The sequence below is a fragment of the Pavona decussata genome, unplaced genomic scaffold (genome assembly GCF_977016875.1).
Source record: "Pavona decussata unplaced genomic scaffold, jaPavDecu1.1 SCAFFOLD_39, whole genome shotgun sequence".
NCBI lineage: Eukaryota > Metazoa > Cnidaria > Anthozoa > Scleractinia > Agariciidae > Pavona > Pavona decussata.
The window spans coordinates 305,001-311,043 of record NW_028145461.1 but is presented as its reverse complement, the minus strand read 5'-3'; positions in this window follow the sequence as shown (position 1 = coordinate 311,043).

Below are 6,043 nucleotides of genomic sequence, written 5' to 3'. Positions count from 1 at the left end.
TTATTTCTGTCACGCTTCACAAGCTAATTCATGCAGCTGGCGTTATGTCCAACTGTTCATTTTCTTCCCCCAACGGATAAGCTAGTTGTCATTCTACACAACACTCAAGAAGTTTATGCGGTCGTCAAATTAGTCAAAAAAAAAGTCTTAAAATGTGACGACGTGAGAAGGGGAGGCAAGGGTAGACGGGGTGGGGTTTACTCCTTCAGAGAGCCATGCACACATGTACAAACAAAACAAATGTACCTATACTAATCTAATCTATTTAACATTCTACCTTTTCTACCTATTACAATAACTTGCAATGCAATAAATTCCCGGCTACTGAACAATATTTGGAGCGGTGGAGGTGGAGGAACCCCTGATCTTTACCAGTAAACTTCCCAAACCATCCAGTACCTCCTACTAAAAAATGTTTTAAGAAAGAAAACACAATCCACTCTCCTGCCCCTACGCAAACTCGTCAATTTTTTACTTATTTATTTAATTATTTTTAACCGATTGTCACTTAAAGCCCCCATGGTGAGATTTCAATAAACATATTGTATTATATTGTCAATCACGCTTTACGCATTTTGTTACATTTAACTGTGATTTATAAAAAGGCTCAGGGAGAAAGGCCCTGAGAAAGGCTTGTTTGGACAATCCCGAAAGCTGCCGCGCGTTATTGTGTACAAAGTTAGCCGAGTTGCCAAGTGTCATCTTCTCGTAGGACGCCCGGGAAGAGGGGGTGGGGGTACTTCTCGAAGTTTTGGTGAGAGTGTGTGGCACGGTTACCGGCCCCGACCCTATTTCAGACCAAAATATGTAATTTTGCGGTACTCCCCTAAAATTCAAACATACTCATTTTCAGGCCTGGTATCCACAATCCATACACGTTTTCAGACTTTCAGGCCAAAGTGTTTAAAATGTAAACCCTATTTTAGACCAAAACGGGTAATAAACCATACCTTTTGGCGCCACACATACCTAAGATATAGGGGAGTACCCCCTGGGTACGGCTGCATTCGGTTTTCTTGCATTGTTGATGGTCATCCATATGATATCTGCCAGATTCAAGGTGCTTTTTTAATAGGGACCTATGCAAGACGGGAACACCAACGAAAACATCACTTGAAAATGTAACTTTATTTCAGAGTTTGTGCTACTTCGCGATTTTTTTAACTCACTCAACTTCTACACAAAAGACAAACTATCCAGGAACGAAATTGGTAGGGGTGGCGCTCAATTTAAAAAGAGAATGAAAAATTCACCATCTTGTGTTCACGTTCTCCACAAAACCTTGCCAGTTTGGTCATTTCACGTTGTTGTTTTGCAGAGGACGGTAGAGAAATGTACCAAAATTTAAAGTGCACGTGCAGAGTGATTGTGTTTGCTCATTAAACCTATTGTTTTGTGGTGCTGGTGCGCTGTCGTTGCCGCCGTCGTAGGTTTTCGTAAGGTCCCCCTGTCCAGGCGACCAGATGGACTAAGTATTGGATGTGGATAAAAAAAAAGTTTATTATAACAATTTTTAGTTGAAAAGCATGAACTTGCAACTATTTTTAATTCAAGCTCTCCCCGTTTTTTCGTGGAACTAATAGCTATAATTTCATTTTTGTTTGTTCGCTTTTTAAGAAAATCACTTGATATATTAGTTCCTCTTCATGTATTCTAAGAGAATTTCGTGTATGAGATAGGGCTCAGGAGTCTTCCCATTTTTCAAATCTGGCCTGCCAGACTTTTTCGTCTTCTAGGAAAGCCTCGCCTACTTCTAATTAAAGAATAAAGATTCTCGCGAGCTTAGATGTCGTAAAGTGTAGTTGCTATAAGTTAAAAGATCTTGTCTGTACAGGTACTAAAAAGAAAGTAATATGACGCGGTTATTAGCTATCGGCCAAGATGGTATTACACACGGCCGTTAAAGGTTTCAGGGCTTCATTGGTGCCGGTACCACTGATCCGGCTAGAGTTTGCGAGGCCATTAAATTCGCGAACAGAGTCTTGGAACGAATGGCATTTCGTGGTAATAATTAATATGTAACTAGACTGCGCCACTTCCAAATGGCACACTGAAAAGGGTTTCCCCTATTTAGGAGGAATTCGAAGAACTGGCATGGCAGGCCAGTTGTGCGTTTCTCAATGAAACCCGCGGAAACATTTCAAGGCGAAAAAATATTTTACGCACAAAATGCTCAGTACCAAAATTTCAACCTTGTATTAAGGCTGGTTTCCATATGATCGCGGATCGCAGATCGCAATCCAAGGTCTGCGATCGTCTGCGATATCATATGGAAAATCCTGCGATCGCGATCGCACAAGACAGAACCATGTTCTATCTCCTGTGATCGTCTGCCATCATCTGCGATCAATTGCGATCGCGCGATTGTGCGATCCGTATGGAAACCAAAGTTTTGCGATCCGCAATCGAAACGCATCCCATAATATTTCGAGTTCTCTCCCACGAATCAACGCTCGTGTGTTCGATTGTAGGAACGGTCTACTTAGCAACACTCACTTGGCTCACTTCGTTGTCATCATGGAAGAGATTGAACGTGTTCGGTAACGAGGAATTTATGGAGGAAGTTGCACGTTATGAATGTGTTTACCATCGCAACAGCAAAGATTTTAAAGACAAGAACAAAAAGGCCAACTTTTGGGACAAAATCGAGCAGAAGTTTAATTTATCGACCGGGGAAGCGGGGGCCAAATTTCGCAACATAAGAACTGCGTACGGTCGTTATCGAATCCAAAACCGATGTTTTTGACGGTTTTGGAGCTGACGACGGCGTCGCTTCATGACAAACAGAAAGAGTAAATTTGCTTGCAGCAAAATCTCCGCTCTTCCACGTTCGCGATGTTGTTTGCTACACGCGCGTGTATATTTGTCATTTCTGCTGACCGAAACGTATGGCTACGGTCGGCTCTGCGATCGTTGCGATTATATGGAAACAGCCTTTTTTGCGATCGTCTACGATTGTTTGCGATCTGCGATCTACGATCGTCTGCGATCGTCTGCGATCATATGGAAACCAGCCTCTAATTTTGCAAGCTAAAACTTTAAAAAATTTTCGAAATTAAGACACACAGACACACATTGGAATAAAGGACCACCCGACGGAAAATGGGTATGGAGATTTTTCTCGGGCGAACATAAATTTAAACTCATCGGGAGTTTTAACTGAGCCAACGGACGCCAGTTCTGGAAAATAGAAAGCGCGCTTTGTTAAATATAAGAGACATTTAGATTCTAGTACGAGTACGGGTACGACTTCGAGTTTTTCCAATAGACAAAGAGCGTGCGCGCGTGAACTAGTGTCATTTTGGCGGGAAAACGTGATAGCTGTCGTCATTTTATTACGAGTTTTTGTAAGATTCTCGTAGTGGCGAAAACGAGTCCTCGAAACGTAGGTGATCTCGTCTTTTTGGAAACACGAAAAGGCTTAACTATCATCATTCAAACCAACTGCGTCAATTTCGTCGTTCGTAAAGAGTGAAATTAAATGAAACTTTCTGTGATATATCTGTTCTTAGTACTTCGCTAAAAACTCGAAGTCAAATCTCGTACTCGTACTAGAATCTAAAGGTCTCTAATATCAGCACAATTTAGCCCCCAAAACTGTGTCCACGACGAAGCCCGGGAACATGGTGCAACGCTGCATGAAACGGAGCCTGTGCACAAGCCTATGACATGAGACATTGTAAACGCGTACCATTTTAAATTTAAGTTCATGTGTGTCCAATTTATTTATTAATTTACTAAGTACAATAACAGTGAAGTCTTGTTTGGCATGGACGCAGATTGCAATTCGTCGTGCGCGAAAAAAGTAATTGACATCAGGCATCTGACAAAATGAGCGCGCATCACTAAGGCGACGTTCCAAACTGCCTTTATGACGTTAGAATACTTTCAGATCTTCATGCTTTAAGCAGTCGCGTAACGTTCAGAAAAGAGAAAAAGTCATCTGTGACAAAATTTATCCTTTTTCTATCGTTGTTAGAAACCACACCTGCTTCAGTAACTAAACTGTTAGAGAAGGTAAGACTTGCTTTTTAATTTGATTTAGATATTTTTCAGTTGTTTTGTTTCTGTTTTCCATATCGAACTAAATCTAAATTGGCAGCAAAGTTTCAGAGAGCGCACAAAAAGTACGTCGATATTTGTCAGGGCCCAACAATAATTATTCCCGCTTCAATTATTAAGGTGACTCGACCCAGTTATTTTTTGGTGGTACCACCCTACTTTGAAGCTCTCTGGTATCCCCACCTTTACTTTTTTTCGTAAGTGTAACACATAAAATGTATAACAAATAGATCAATCTACAATATACCAAAAAAATTTTGGAAATTGGAGTAAATGTCACGTGGTTATAGTGCCACGCCCCTTTGAGGTCTGAGTCGAAATTCTGCTGTTGCCGGCTTTTTTTCGTGAGAATTTCTCGGCTACACATAGTGCGCATTAGTGCCTTGCGCTGAACAAAGTTTCAACAAAATCGCAAAGACCCAATTCGAGAAATTTAGCGCTTTCCAAATTTAGGTCATAATTTATGTAAATATGGTAAGCAAAATTTACATGATTATATCTAATAAACTATGAGATTTATTCCTTTATTTTGGGGATCTTTATAACAAATGGGTCCTTGCAAATCAGCAAAAAGCTTTAGCGCCTTGTAAATGCGCCCGATTTCGAGCGATGCAAACATATAGAAATTATAGTTTTAGTTATTTGACGACGCTTGTCAACGTTTCCGAGTCCTTCTCACAAAAAAAGCATTTTCTTAAAAATTCGTAGTTTTTTTTTTTCCTTCAATTTTTTTCAGGGCTACAATTGATTAACTAACTACCCGGATTCTGAATTTCATGGTCATTGAAAAACTGTGACATCTTCTATAAGCCCAAACTTGAGTAAACATTGAAGATTTTTAGCGTTTTGGCTGAGATTGTGCTTTGGGAGTTTTCTATTGTTTTGAGTCTGTCATGATAGAGCATTCTTGTTCAGCACGCGTGCAATGACCACGCTTGCCTGACTTCCGAATGCACTCATTGGACATTGAACGCGTGCTTGACAAGAATGCTGTATCATGACAGACTCGAAACAATAGGAAACTCCCAAAGCACAAACTCAGCCAAAACGCTAAAAATCATCAATGTTTACTCAAGTTTGGGCTTATAGAAAATGATGTCACAGTTTTTCAATGACCATGGAATTCAGAATCTGGGTAGTTAGTCAATCAATTGTGGCCCTGAAAAAATTTGAAGGAAAAAAAACTACGAATTGTTAAGAAAATGCTTTTTTAGTGAGAAGGACTCTGAAACGCTGACAAGCGTCAACAAATAGCTAAAACTATAATTTCTATATGTTTGCATCGCTCGAAATCGGGCGCATTTACAAGGCGCTAAAGCTTTTTGCTGATTTGCAAGGACCCATTTGTTATAAAGATCCCCAAAATAAAGGAATAAATCTCATAGTTTTTTAGATATAATCGTGTAAAGTTTGCTTACCATTTTTACATAAATTATGACCTAAATTTGGAAAGCGCTAAATTTCTCGAATTGGGTCTTTGCGATTTTGTTGAAACTTTGTTCAGCGCAAGGCGCTAATGCGCACTATGTGTAGCCGAGAGATTCTTACGAAAAAAAGCTGGCAACAGCAGAATTTCGACTCAGACCTCAAAGGGGCGTGGCACTATAACCACGTGACATTTACTCCGATCGCCAAAATTTTTTTGGTATATTGTAGATTGATCTATATGTTATCCATTCTGTGTGTTAAACTTACGATAAAAGCAAAGGTGGGGATACCAGAGAGCTTCAAAGTAGGGTGGTACCACCAAAAAATAACTGGGTCGAGTCACCTTAACGGAATGTTTTCTTTTTATTCTCATCACGGTCATCTGTCAGTCAGTTAGTTTGATTGAAATTGACAAATTGGAAAATTCTCTAAACGGGCCATTTGATCAGTTGTAGAAGTTTTCCTTTGTTTTTGTTTTGTTGCTATGGTTTTTTTACTCTACTTCTCAAGTCACTGATTCAGTACTAACAACCCTCATTTAACCCCAAACCTT